The 15463-nt window shown below is 41.8% G+C and overlaps 1 protein-coding gene across 2 annotated transcripts in view; it reads left to right on the forward strand.

Moving 5' to 3' along the window:
• Nucleotides 1-15463, forward strand: part of BLTP1 (bridge-like lipid transfer protein family member 1) — a 244078-nt gene that overhangs the window by 11860 nt on the left and 216755 nt on the right. The gene's annotated exons all lie outside the window — the stretch shown is intronic.

The following is a 15463-nucleotide window of genomic DNA, read 5'->3' on the forward strand; positions in this document are numbered from 1 at the left end:
TGTGGAGCTCTTTGAGATCCTTGGATGATGAGTGCTGTAAATGCAAAATACTATTCTAGTCCAAATCCTGCTCAGTTTATTCATGCCGTTAGTCCCATTGACTTTAATGGGACTACTCATCTGAGTGAGATGAGTAGCATTTGGGCTATGTTTAGGCTTGTGTGCTGCACTTATCACGGTAGTAGTTGACAGCCTAAGAAAAGATTATTTATTTCTTTGCATTCATTTATATAAACCCCAGACCTCCTTTCTTCATCTCATTCCTCCTTTGCATGTGTTAGAGCAGTGAGCAAGGACGTGCTCCGCATCTCAAAAGCAGCCCTGTATTAGTAACTTTGCCTAGCCATTCTATCATCTAAAAATAAAAATCCATCCTTAAGGAGCAGAAGTTCGAATGTTACTTTTATATAATTTATTAATTTGAAAATATATTAAACATACTCCAGAAAATTGTCTTGAATATCCAATTTATAGTTACGTGTCACTGGGGCAGTTTAATTTGGGAGGCTAATAACCTAACATCTTCCACCTAAGTCTCTGTTTGGTGGTTGTCGTAAAATTGTTTCCTTTTGATTAGCCTGTGAGTGCCCTAACAATTAATTGAAAATAACATTCGATACAAAAAATAGCCACCTCGCAGCATAGCAAGCAAATAGAAATAAGTGTTTCATCTAGTAACTTAAAATAGCCAAGAAACAGATCACTCAATCCCTCCGCTAACCCCAGAAAACATAGCATGGTGCTCCTTATGGACATTCTGGCCTATTTCATTCACAGAGGAAATATTATCACACACAGAGAGAGTAGTCTCTTGGGTAGGCATGTCTCAAGTGAGTTAATGTTTTGTAAATCATACTCAACATCTTAAATGTCACCAGGATGCCAGTATACACCCAGTGCACCAAGAGAACGCCCAAACACTCTTCAGTGAACAACTGGCTATATGCATACCTGGAAATGATAGCACAAGTCACAAAGAAGACTGGGAAGCCCTAAAATAGACCATCCCTGAGGTTTGCGAGGACTGCATTGGCCTTGCTACCCACTACCATCAGGACTGGTTTAACAATAACAACAACATTGAGATTACAGCTCTTTTGGACCAGAAGAGAGAAGCTTTCTGCGACTGGCAAAACCAACTACTGTCCCGTCAGAAACAGAGCTTTTTCCGTCAGCTCAAAAGTGAAGTTCAAAGGAGGATCTGAGAAATCAAAATGGTGGGAGGACAGAACAAAAGAAATCCAAACATTCGCTGACAGACATGATATGCAGAGCTTTTTTTGTGAGACAGACTATGTACAGACCAAGCTCATGTGGACTCACTCCTCTGAGATGTGAAGATGGTAGTATCCTTCTTAACAATAATGAACCCATCAAAGAGTGCTAGAAGGAACACAACCAAAAGCTTCTAAATACAGAATAGACTGTTACTGACGACACTGTCAACATCTATCAAGCGTTCTTACAACTACAATACCCACCTGCTGAAGTGAAGAAACCGATTGACAGAGCCAGAAGAGTACCCAGAAGTCACCTACTACAGGACAGGCCCAACAAAGAAAATAACAGAACACCACTAGCCATCACCTTTAGCCCCCAACTAAAACCTCTCCAACGCATCATCAAGGATCTACAACCTATTCTGAAGGACGACCCATCACTCTCTCAGATCTTGGGAGACAGGCCAGTCCTTGCTTACAGACAGCCCCCCAACCTGAAGCAAATACTCACCAGCAACCACACAACAGAACCACTAACTCAGGAACCTATCCTTGCAACAAAGCCCGTTGCCAACTGTGTCCACATATCTATTCAGGGGACACCATCATAGGGCCTAATCACATCATCCACGCTATCAGAGGCTTATTCACCTGCACATCTACCAATGTGATATATGCCATTATGTGCCAGCAGTGTCCCCCTGCCATGTACATTGGCCAAACCGGACAGTCTCTACGTAAAAGAGTAAATGGACACAAATCAGACATCAAGAATTATAACATTCAAAAACCAGTCGGAGAACACTTCAATCTCTTCGGTCACTCGATTACAGACCTAAAAGTGGCAATTCTTCAACAAAAAAACTTCAAAAACAGCATCCAAGGAGAGATTGCTGAATTGGATTTAATTTGCAAACTGGATACAATTAACTTAGGCTTGAATAGAGACTGGGAGTGGATGGGTCATTACACAAAGTAAAACTATTTCCCCATGTTTATTCCGTCCCCTGTTCCTCAGACGTTCTTGTCAACTGCTGGAAATGGCCCACCTTGATTATCACTACAGAAGGTTCTCCCGCTCCCCGCTCTCCTGCTGGTAATAGTTCACCTTTCCTGATCACTCTTGTTACAGTGTGTATGGTAACACGCATTGTTTCATGTTCTCTATGTATATAAATCTCCCCATTGTATTTTCCACTGAATGCATCCGATGAAGTGAGCTGTAGCTCACGAAAGCTCATGCTCAAATAAATGTGTTAGGACTGCCACAAGTCCTCCTTTTCTTTCTGCAGATACAGACTAACACGGCTGCTATTCTGAAACCATTAACTCCATCACTCAGCATCCAATCTGGGAAACTTACCAACCCACCAATACCTGAACATAGCAATTAAACAAATGAAGAACAATAAAATTCCAGGTCCTGATGGCATACCAGCTGAAGTACTGAAAGTGGGGTTAGAACCTCTGACTAACAAGCTTCACTTGCAGCTCTTCAAAATCTGGCGCACCGAAGAAATCCCTGTCAATTTATGCAATGCTAACAATTGTCGTCATTTTCAAAAAGGGAGACAAGGTCGACTGTGGCAACTTACTGAAGCATTGCCCTCCTCTCCATCCCTGGGAAGATTCTTGCTAGAATCTTACTGAATTGCCTGCTCCCTCTTGCAGAGGAAGTACTTCCAGAGTCCCAGTGCAGCTTCAGACCATCACGAGGCACCACCGACATAATTTTCACAGCCAGGTAGATCCAGGAAAAACGTCAAGAGCAACACTAGGAGCTGTATATGGATTTTATTGAGCTGACCAAAGCCGCCTACTCTGTCAACGGTGAGGCTCTGTGAAAAATCATGTCAAAGTTTGGCTGCCCAAGCAAATTTATCACCATTGTAAGACTCCTCCATGAGCAGATGACTGCCTCCATCCTATGCACTGGCTCTACCTCTGAGCCCTTTGTCATCTGAATTGGTGTAAAACAAGGTTGTGCACTGGCACCAACACTTTTCTCCATTTTCTTAGCAGCTATAAAAACACTAACCCAAGACTGCCTACCACAGGGCAGTGGCTTCCAATATTGGATTGACAGCAACCTCTTCAACCTTTTTCGTCTCTGTGCCAGAACAAGAACTAAAGTAATATCAGCAACAATAACTGAACTCCAGCATGCAGAGGATCGTGCTGCAGTTGCACACTCAAAGGAGGATCTTCAAACAGCCCTTAATTGCTTCTCTGAAACTTACAAAAGCCTACAGCTAACTCTGAACATTGGCAAAACAAAAGTTCTCCACCAGCTAGTCCCCGGTCAATCATCAGATCCAGCAAGGAAGATCTATATTGACAAAGAAGATCTGGAAAATGTAGAATACTTTGCCTATCTTGGCAGCCATCTCTCACAGAAGGCAGACATAGACGTTGAGATTCAGCACAGAATTCGCTGTGCCAGCCTTGCCTTTGGCAGACTCTCTTGCCAGGTGTTCAACAATCACAACATCAGAACACATACTGAACTGTTAGTTTACAAAGCGATGGTAATCGCAACTCTCCTCTATGGCTGTGAGACTTGGGTGACCTACAGAAAATACCTGAAAAACCTGGAACGCCAGCACTTTCTTCGGAAGATCCTCAACATAAAGTGGGAGGATCATTGCACTAATGTGAGTGTCCTCACAGAAGCCAACATCTTCATTGTTGAGGCCCTGATTATCCAGCACCAGCTGAGGTTAAGCGGGCACTGTGTGTGAATGCGTGATGTACGCTTACCAAAACAACTGCTGTATGCCCAACTCACCAAAGGAGAAAGGAAACAAGGAGGCCAAAAGAAAGGCTTTAAAGACACCCTGAAGATAAACATAAAGAGATGTTGCATCGACACTGCACCGTGGGAGACAGCAGTGAAGGACAGGGAGAACTGGTGAAGATTTGTCAGAGAGGGAACATCCACTTTTGAGACAAATCGCCTTGCCATGGTCACAGAAAAATGCCAGAAGAGAAAGGAAAGACAATGGTCACATAGCAATCACGGCCCAATTGTGCCTTCTAGCACCACCTGCAAAGTCTGCCAATGAGCCTGTGGCTCAAGAATCTGACTCTTTAGTCACCAAAGGACCCATGAAAAACAAAACTTGTAAAAGAGATCAGCCTTGACATTGAGGGATTGCCAACGATTCACAGAGGGAACAATATCATGCACAGAGAGAAGTAGTCTCTTGGGTAGGTATGTCTCAAGTCAGTTAATGTTTTACAAATCATACTCAACATCTTAAATGTCCCCAGGGTACCAGTATGCAGCCAGTGTAAATCATGGAACAGTGCTGGTCTGCTCCCAGTGATACACATTGCTTAAGATGGCAGCTGTATTTAACATGTCTGGTGTAGCCCCATATAGTTCATATGGCAGTAGTTTAATGTTGAGGAGTCAAAGATGTGGATAATGGTAGCGATGTCTACATCAGTTGGAAAACATCTCTACCTTTATGGCCAAGCACAGATGAACAAATTGTCTTGGTCACTGCTGTAATATGATGGCCCAGAAGCTGCTTGTGAGCTAACATCATCCCTATGTTGTAAACTCAGGAAATTAATAGTATCACTCCTCTGATTGAGGGTGTTTGTTCTCTATCTGTGCCATCTACTTCAGGTGCTTTTGCAGCCAATCATTGTTACTTCAGTCTTATTTAGTTTGAGCTTTGGTCGTTTTGCTCCCATCCATGCTCCATTATTAGTTGATATGCTTGACCGTAGCATGTAAGTCAAGAAGAAAGACATCTAGAAAAGAAAGCTAGGTATCATCTACATACGGAAAAAACCTCATCCTGTGCTTTGTCACTAATCCTTCTAATAGTCACATATACGCATTAAATAGGAAGGGGTGATAAAATGGAACCCTGCAACATTCTACAGTTGGGAGCCCTGGGGAAGCATGTCAGCTGCCCACAGCTACCCTTTGTATTATCTCTCAAAGAGAAGACTGAAGTCACACACAAGTAGAAGTCGAGTCACCACCTTATTATTAACACTGAAGGCACGTGACAATTGGAATACCTTTGTCCATTGTCAGATCATTGACTAGCACAACCAGTTCAGTCTCCATGCCAAACCCTAGTTTATGTACACATGGAGAAGCAACAAGGAGATCTGAGTCATCTATGTATTGAAAATTGTCACCGTAATCTTATTCACAATTTTAAGATGGAATATTAGATCTGACAGAAGTTGTCCATGTCAGTGTCAATTCATGGTTTCTTAAAAGGCCACACCATTGCTTTCTTCAGTAGGCATTCTGCACTCCTTAAAAATGTTAATCTCAGACAACATTAGAGCCAGCACTTTCCCATTGGCCTACACCATTAAAAATATTCTTTTGCTTTTCACATGCCACAAAATTTTACTTTCAAAACAAAACAAAACTTTATACTGCAACCAATTGGCTCCTGTACCAGATTTCCACCACCAGCACATTAGTTGTTGTCTCCACTTGCTGCATACTTAAGTCAGGTGACCTTGTAGGATGTCTACAGGTCTTCCATAATTTCATCCTACAGCTTTATCCCACTGGTAGGAGAGTCGGGAAAGGGAGACTGTGTGTGTGTGGGGAATTATTATAAATGATTTGTGTAGCAGTTCTCGTCTTAAAGTTAAAAATATTTGTAATGCACTGTAGAATATTTTTCGTACCGTTCTGAAAGGTTTGTCGCACAGTATAATACCATTGAGCAATTGGGTTTGCCATTGTGACACTATTTGTTACCAAGACATTGTAATGTAACAAAGGTAAAACCAGCGATGATTATTATTTTATTTTTTTTGCTTATGTCGTCTGACTTTCCATTTAATTGTTTGCTGATCTTTTCTCCCCTCCTGTCTGGGAAGATAATGTAGTGTCTTCTCCCAGAATCAGTACTGAAAATAGATTTTTTTTTTTCGTATTCTCCATCAGAAGAGATATTAAAGAAACTGGTAGCTGTTTCTCTTTGTGAGACTGAGCCCATGTTTTTCTAAATTTCCAGCAGAGGCTCTTGATTGGATAGTTAACTGATAGTATAGGTAATGTAGGTGGGGGGAAAAAGAAAAACCTGGGTAAATCAAGTGTTGATTCCCAAGTTAGGCTATTTAAAATACCCACTATTGCAATGACTATATGAAATGTTATCCTCTCAATAGTATTAGGTTTCATATTCATTAATTTTTGTTGGAGAGTGTCAAAAATCTCATAAAGAAGGGAAAGTAAGACTGCTTGTTAGCAGCTGTCCTTAAAGAAATAAAGTAGTATGACGTTGGCAAAAGCTAAAAGAGATAACATTAGCTGTGCCTTTTTAATATTGCTTTTCCTGTGAAGAAAAGCAAGTTTATGACCAATAACATGAGAGGAAGGAGGGAAGGCAACTGAAATTACAGCTCAAGAAAAATATTGCTACATAACTACTAATATTGAGTAGTACTAGTCCTCCCTGTTAATGACATCTAATTAATGTAATCCAAGGTAGAGGTGATTTATATGTAAAAGGCTTTTGAACACGTGCATAGGTTTTGTCTTTGGGAGAAAGACTTTTTGGGAAGACAGACTTGGGTGAGATGAATTTAATTGCTGTTTTAGAATGTGTTTTACACAGAAATATTTGGCCAATCACTGATTTGTTTTTTAAACTATTTTCTTTGAGGTTTTTAAAGTATAAAACACTAGACATAATGTAGATCAGTTTTTTACGGGGCTGCATGTGGTCGAGTGATTACAGCAGTAGGAAGTGGAATTCATTGATTCTGTTCCCAGCTCTGTCAACTTTCTCTGTGACTTGAGGCAGGTCAGTTCTTTCTCCCTCTCTCTCAGATGCTGTAAGGCTAAGTTTACTGTCTGTAATGTATTTCGAGATCTTCTGATGAAAGGCTTGATATAATTGCAAAATATTACTACTTGCTAAAGAAAATATCAAACATATGTTACAACACTTTACACTTTCCTTTCAAAGTGCTCTGTGACCTTTAACTAATGGGCAATATAAATAGAATTCTCTGTGTATACTTGTAAGGATGGTAGGCAGGCAAATTATTTCCATTTATAGATGCGGGGGCGGGGGGGGAAACTAAAACACAAGCATATTCCCCAAGACTGGAGTCCTGGTCTGTACCAGAAACCGGGACATAGTGTAACTCACACACCTCCTGGGTGTAGTGTTCTGTCCCATCTAGTGGCACTGAGACTACTGAGAGAGAGAGAGAGATAAAATACATCTGCTCTACAGCCTTAGCGAACAACCATTTGGCTTTTAGCTCATGTGGTAGAGGCTCATGCACTAAGCTCCAGAAGTCCCAGATTTGATCCTGCCTGCTGACGGCCGGGCTCTGTTGGTGTTACATCCCGGCTTTCAACAGGGAAGACTATGGAGCTCAGGATGCGCTCCCTCAGCTAGGAGAAGTATGTAACCCACACACCTTCTGGGTGTGGTGTTCTGTCCCATCTAATGACGTTGAGACCACTTAGAGAGATAAAATGTGTTTGCTCTACAGCCTTAGCTAACAGGCAGTTGGCTTTTAGCTCATGCGGTAGAAGCTCATGCACTAAGCTTCAGAGGTCCCTGGTTTGATCCTGCCCTCCAGCGACCGGGGTCTGTCGGCGTTACAATTGCTCTCTTTGTTTTGTCCATGACGCACGTTGCAAGTGGCTATTTTTCCATTGTTCATGGGCAGTAAATTTCTTGAGTCCATTTTCTTAATTCAGTGAGCACAGTGTATATTAACAGACACACTTACAATTTTTTAAAGTTCATACCCTGCAGTTCCTTTTGGATTGTGCACTGCTCTGGGATTCCTAGGTAGCAAAAGTAGTCAAGATTATCTCATTCTTACCTTTTTCTCTTGGATGCAAGCCTTGCCACAGTTAGTTACTTATGTCTGTCATCTCCAGGTTGGCTTATAGCAAAGCGCTTTATGTGGGGCTACCCTTGAAGATTACTCCAAAGCTTAAGCTACCTCTTACCTGGTAGTGCTTTTTGTAAAGAGCATATTAAATCTGTGCTCTATGGACTTAGCTGGCTATCAGTGGTTCCGAGTGCCTTTTATAGGCTGTCAGAGGTGGTTTTCTATAACCATACCAGAAAGAAAAGGAGTACTTGTGGCACCTTAGAGTCTCTAAGGTGCCACAAGTACTCCTTTTCTTTCTGCGAATACAGACTAACACGGCTGTTACTCTGAAACCTATAGCCATACCAAAATCAATCTTTGTGTTTTACCGTGACAGTTGAAATCAGGTGGGATGGGTTACGGTGGAAGATCCATCTTCTTAGATTAGTCAGAACCTGTACTGTGGAGCGTGCTTTGCTCCATCAGTCTGAAAAGTCAGTTTGAATATCAGGGTATGTTGCAGGACCTATCTTTTTACTGAAGCTTTGTTTGAAGATGATGGTTTAAATGATTTTGAGCTGGTGAAGTTGATTTTAGAACTGAGCTTTAGTGACTGAATTATGGTAGGTGCATATGTAATTAATCAAAAATTAAATACTGATTTTGTGGTGATAGTTGTATCAGTGCAGTCAAAATGTTGTATAGGGCACTCCTGTCAAATTAACCAGGGGAGAGGGCCAGAGCAGAGGAAAGCAGAGAGTTCACCTTTCGGGGAGTCCTTCACCATAATGAGCAAAGGGGTTTAGTCTCCAGAACCTGTAGAGCTCTCAAAATCCACACAGGTCTTGGACTTTCTGAATACCATAAGGATGGTACTGCCAGTGCAGTCCACTTCCTCACTGTACCTTGAGGTACAATCCTGTTAAGAGCAAACCCTTGAGGCAGTGTGGTTGTGCATGTCTTGCAACTTGAATCACTGACTAAATGACACACTTTGTCTCAGTTTAATGAATGCCTTGCAAATATTTAAATATTCAATTTGATAAAATATTGATATTAAAAATAAGTTATAGCCCTTCTTGATACAGGGACTGTGATGGGGTGTATAAAGCCCACACTACATCTGAAGGGGTTAAAGAGCAACTCTGGGCCCAAATGACCTTGGCCAGCCATGCCTGCAGAGCATGCTCCAGCTGGAGGTGAGCTTAAAAGAGAGACAGACAGCTCAGAAGGGGGCTGACAAGGCAGGGAGAAGGATCTGCTCTGAGAACTCCTCAGGAAGGGGTGGGGGGAGAAGAGTAAGGACTTGGCAACTAAAGGCCTGGCCCCCTAGCCACTAGGTGATGCGTCCTGTGAGCATTGGCCATTATAAATGCGCAGTGTAAAAACATGCAAGAAGGCAGTTTTTGTGGGAAGTGAAAGTATAGGGGAGTGTGCTTTTTGCTTTGCATGCACTTTCTTCTTGGCTTAACATCTGGTAGTTATTTAACTTTTTCAATATAGAGGGATTTAGTAAAATCACAGTTAACCTAAATTATTAAGAATTTTTTTGTAAAGACTGAATTCTTCATTATCATACTTTTTCATTAATTATACATTACGTTCTTTACTCAGCTTAGTCCCTTTTCATTTGCTAATTCTCGTGAATTTAGCACATTGCTGCAATATATGGGGTTGCAAGGGTTGACGGGTGTTTAAACTTGAACAGCTTTTATTAATTTGAATAAAAAAGCTAAACTTTCCTACATCATTGGATTACTGCAAGGACCTTCCCTTCAAATCATGTTTACATAAAATAAGTATTATAACTGACCAAACATACCCTTTATTTTTAAATAAAACTGAAAAGTGTGAGTCATTGTAAAATCAACTTCTCTAAAGGAGTGTTAAATTATATTTAACATTAGTCATACAGTTTAGGTCTTGGTAAGTAATGCCAGAAAACTACAAAATTTAAGTAATTAAAAAGTATTTAACTAGTTCTTAAACCTAGATAGCAGTGAAGTAACTTTACAGTTATTGGGCTGACTTTTCCCTTGATGGATGATTCTTAGTAAATAATTGAAATGTGTTAGAGCAGGGGTGGCCAACCTATGGCCCCGGAGCCACATGCGGCTCTTCAGACGTTAATATACAGCTCCTTGTATAGGCACCGACTCCAGGGCTGGAGCTAGAGGTGCCAACTTTCCAGTGTGCCGGGGGGGGGGTGCTCACTGCTCAACCCCTTGCTCTGCCACAGGCCCTGTCCCCACTCCACCCCTTCCCACCCCCTCCCCTGAGCTTGCCATGCCCTCACTTTTCTCCCTCCCCCACAGAACCTCCTGCACACCATGAAACAGCCGATTGGGAGTTGCGGAGAGGGAGAGGGAGGCACTGATTCACTGACCTGCCGGTGGGTGGGAGGCGCTGGGGGTGGGAGAGCTGCTGAGGGGCTGATGACATGTTACGGTGGCTCTTTGGCAATGTACATTGGTAAAGTTTGGCTCCTTCTCAGGCTCAGGTTGGCCATCCTTGTGTTAGAGGTTGAACTTGCCTCCACTACTTTAGTAGAAACAGGAAAAAGCCTTGCACTTGTGTTTTTTGAACTGTTAGCTTAACTAAAATGTGGTTCTAGTAGATTAAATGAAAACACAGTAGATGTTGTATAAGGCACTCACATTACATTATCTGATATTTAGGGTTGACTGTTGCCTCAGGCTGTATCGTGAAGGGTAGTAATGATGCTACTTCTGAAGAGTTTTAAGCTTCTAAACTGTTGGCCTGCATTATATTTAAGTGTAATGAGTGGAAGATAGGGCTGGCTGAACATATGGAGGAGATCCTGTTGAATCTCAAAATGCTCTTTAGCTATATTAATCACTAAATAGCCTTCCTTCTCAAAATTTTGCTCCTACCTCATGCATCCCCAATACTCATCCTCTTTGGAGTTCTGCTAAAATGTAGATATATTCGTTTCTAGGTAGATTGCCTAATAATAATAAATAATATATTTTTATGTCTTCCAACTGAGAATCTTAATCTGCTGAATAAGAGTTAATTAAGACTCAGCAACCCTCTGAGGTATGATATGGGTATATGCTTATTCTCAATAGACAGATGGAGAATTTGAGATACAGAGAGGTAAAGTGAATAGCCTAAGATCTAACATGTCAGTGACAAACCCGTGAACAGAACATAGATATTCTGACTTTCAGTCCTCTGAATGAGCCAGTAGATTGGTAATCCAGGCGCAACAATGTTCTCATGTTGGTAATACTGTTTTAAAGGGCCAGAGATTCATTCAATCCTGACAGATTATATTTTATTTTTGTTTTGTATTCATCTTTTCTCTTGGTTGATTGTTGAGCCATGTACTCTAGTAACATTAAATATGTCCACTGCTTGAGTAGCTTGCTCTGGTGAGTGATTTTTCTTCTTCCTCTAGATTAATTCTTTCTTGTCCTTTCTGTCAGTCAACATGTCTCTTCATACTAGTGAAACTGAAAATAATCAGAATGACTAATATTCTGCTTGATTCTTATAGACATGGAGTGCGTATGTTACCTAGGAAGATTGATTGGGAGGTAATGAATGGTCTAGGTTTTGTGACAGACTTTGATGTCTCTGACAAAGGTGAAAGATCTCATTTCTACACTGATTTTCTTGAAACATCACCTCATTACATGGTCACGTTGCACTGTGTAGCTATAAAACTAATTTGAAACTCTGAAATATTGATTCTGACTTTGAGATGTAATTCAAGCTCTCTCAGCTTCAGAGTTCTTATTTCAAAAATTGGAATGTGCTGCGTAATGTCCAGAAGTGGTAGGCTTTTATTTGTGTCAGTTACCTCACATTTAAATAACCTGTTTTCCTGATTGCAAATAACTTCTCCAGATACACTAGTTGTAATGGGTCCATGTTTCCAGCATGTGACTGGTGGGAATGCTAACAGCTTTGCAGTTTTTGGACAGGTGCATTTTGTTTTCCTGGAAAGCCATCAGTTTGCATTGGTCTCTGTAGAGAGAAGGGGAAAAGACAGTGTGGCAGATGTGAAACACGGAATATTTAAAGATTGTTGTATCCGCTTTATAAGTGTTATATGTATCTTTATGGCTTGCTAGTGATCATATTTCTGGCTCAGTGGGTGAGTTAAAGGGATGTCCTGCAGGAAGTAAAATCAATGATGGATAATTAATGCAAATACCTAATGCTGTAACAATGTAAATATCAAGTCTTTTTTGAAGTTACGCCCTCAAGGGAAATAGTATATACTGGTTTGACCTGGTTCAAGAAGCCTAAGAATACAAAACACTTGAAATTGCATAAAGTGACAGACCTGATCTGAAGAAGAGGGTCACTTGCACTTGATCCAAGAACTGACTGAGTCTTTGCCCAGGGACAGGCCCTGTAGGAGGGTCTGAAGTACTTTAGTCCTGACAGTTTAGGACTGTCCGTTTTCTCTATGTGGAGATTGGGTGACTAGAAAGCTAGACATGCATATAAGCTGTTCGTTTGTATGATATGTTTTGTCTGTAATGCTTTTGTTCTGAATAAATAGTACTTTGCTTCATAAAATCAGACTTCATGAGTTAATCATGAATAAGTAAATTGCAGGAGCCTGTAGCTTAAGACCCAGGTCTAGCTCCCTGAGAAAAGGGACTGCTAGAGGATTGAGACCTAAGAGGGGGTGATCCTTGAGGAGGCCACAAAGGGGATAAAAGTGCTACTAACTCAGGAACTGTGACACACAGTCCCTGTCCCCTGGAGTTTATGGTGTATGCTGGATAGAAAGCTGAGGCAATATTCTAGATGATAATTACTGGTGGAGACAGTGCAGCTAAGTACTATCCTGATGGAGTGTAGCATTATTTCTATAGCTCAGTGGTTTTTTTTGAGGCAGTAAATACCACGATGCCTTACATTTTGGCGTTTTTGTTTTATCCTTTTTCAGTTTGGGAAGTGTTTCTTTCAAGTATTGGTAGTGGTGATTCAAATGTTAATTGCCAACAGACAAAACCCAGGGGAGAAGTCATCGCTTTTAACCCATTAATGGAGCTCTTTCTGCTGTTTTCTGGTCTGCATATTCAGGAGCTTTCCACCGCAGGATGCTGTGAAGATTGTCCTACCTCTCAAGGCAGCAGGAGTTTCAGTACTGAAAACATTAAGTTGTCCTAGAGAAGAAATGCTTATGCCAGGCAGCACTGAAAGACACTACTCAGGGAAAATAAAGCATGAGCAGATACTAAGGAGATAACACATAAAGCAATCTCCCATTGGGATGTCTTTCCTCCCTTCTCCCCCCGATATACCTCTCTATGCACAAATGTAGTTAGCCTAAGGGACTGGAATAGATGATCTAAGTATTAGACCATGTTGCCAGGGCATCTCCTCTCAGCTCCCGCCCATGCTCCCATGTGTATCCATCCATCTAAGGAACTAGCTCTTTTGTCCATCCACTAGCAATCATTGCCTTGTTCCTTTTCACTTTCCATGAGAAAGGGGTCAAGACAAAGCATTTCTCTCCCCCAGCACATGGAATGTGAGGCAGCCTCTGTGGCAACCATCCAACCAACTTACTAGATGATAAGCTTGCTAGGAGCACACATCTGAGGAAACTTTGTCTTTTCCTTCTCTGCACCTGTGTATTAAGGGTGCCGCCATGACCAGGCCTCTATGTAGGGAGAGGTCTAGTGTTGGAAGAGTTGTAAACTTCCTATCACATTAGTGCGTGTTGGTAACTCTTGATGCACTCAAAGCGTGATGGCTATGAAGCGCTTGGTGCCTCTCAAGGGATGCTTTCTAGGACAGTTTTCCAGGTTGTTTTGTGCATGAAGCTTTGGGTTGATGAGACTTTGGAAGGGAAAAATCTCTGGAACAAGATCTTTCAGCCTTCAGGTAGCTGAGCATGTCCGCTTGTGTGCATACAGATCCTGATTACAGGTGCCTGAATTTTCACATGCTTGCTCATTTGGAGCTTGATGTAGACTAGCGAAGTTGGGCAATTTTGCATACATGTAACTGTGCACTCACCTGGCAACTGAAAACCAAGCTGGGGGTCTTCAGGGTTGGGGTCCCAGTCTAGGACTCTAATTTCTGGGTTGGAATGAGGGACTGAGAAGGGAAAGGCATGAAGCCATCTTCTATCATATTACATTTTTAGAAAGGGAGGAAAAAAAGAGAGGGAAGAAGTCTTGTCTTCATGGCTGCCAGGCATAACTTTCCTGAAAAAATTATGGTTTACAGGCTTGACTTTTTTAAAAACATTTGGTGTACACCTGCTATGGAAAAGTAATCACTGAATGGGTGTGCAAATGGTCAGAGATGCATTTAACTGGTGCACATACACTTTGGTGCACCTGCCTTTTTGAAAGTTGAACTGTGCATTTCTGTTTGGCATTATGGATTTAAGAAATTCAAAGAAAAGTCATGTAATATGTTTCTGAGCTATTATATGCCTTAGTGCTTAGTTGGTGTCTTGAGGCACAGTGCTGAAAGCGAATAGATTTTTTTTTTTTTTTAATTCACCTGGAGAGTATACTAATCCCTGTGAAACGTACTGTCTGTTACTTAAATCTGCTCTGAAAGCAACACTTTGTAGAAGTGAGTTTCCTGTGTGTAAATGTGAAAGGTACAGTCTCTCTTATCCACATTTTCTTGTAATGCTTTCCTTGTTGTGGGTTAACTAATTTAGTATATATTAGTTGCCTTTACATTGTGGAAGGATAACATTTTGTGGTGTAACTTGTACACTTATACGCTTGCTAGCTACTAGATGGGTCCTCAGTCTTGCTACCCTGTGTGGGAGAACACAGTTCATGACTTGGTTCATTTCCATTTAGGCAGAGGTAGAGTGTGCTCAGAAAGTATACTCATTGTAGCAGGAAAAAGCACTTTGTATTACTCAGTAGTGGCTCCTCAGCAGACACCAGAGTGGCTGAAAAGGTAGCTAGGAATCACGATGAGGTTAAAGGGAAAACATTTTGGTGCTCTGATGCTAAAGTTTTTGAAATAGTCTTGGCCAGTTATCTACCCAATCCTCAGAAAGTAGGTATATGGGGAACTCTACAATCTTGTACGAGGTTGGTCTGCCTTGTATGGGGTAGAGCAGTGGTTCTCAAACTGTGGGTTGGGACCCCAAAGTGGTCACAACCTCATTTTAATGGGGTTGCCAGGGCTGGTGTTAGACTTGATGGGGCCAGGGGCCAAAGCCCAAGACCAAGCCCCACTGTCCAGGGCCGAAGCCCAAGCCCCATTGCCTGCGGCCAAAGCTGAAGCCTGAGTCCCACCGTCTGGGGTGAAGCCCGAGGACTTCATCCCTTAGTGGCGGGGCTCAGGTCAGAGGCCCCGCATCTGGTGCTGAAGCCAGGGCTTCCGTCCCCCTTCCTGGAATCGTGTAGTAACTTTTGTCGTCAGAAGGGGGTCACCGT

This window comes from Eretmochelys imbricata, chromosome 4 (genome assembly GCF_965152235.1).
Source record: "Eretmochelys imbricata isolate rEreImb1 chromosome 4, rEreImb1.hap1, whole genome shotgun sequence".
NCBI classification, from domain to species: domain Eukaryota; kingdom Metazoa; phylum Chordata; order Testudines; family Cheloniidae; genus Eretmochelys; species Eretmochelys imbricata.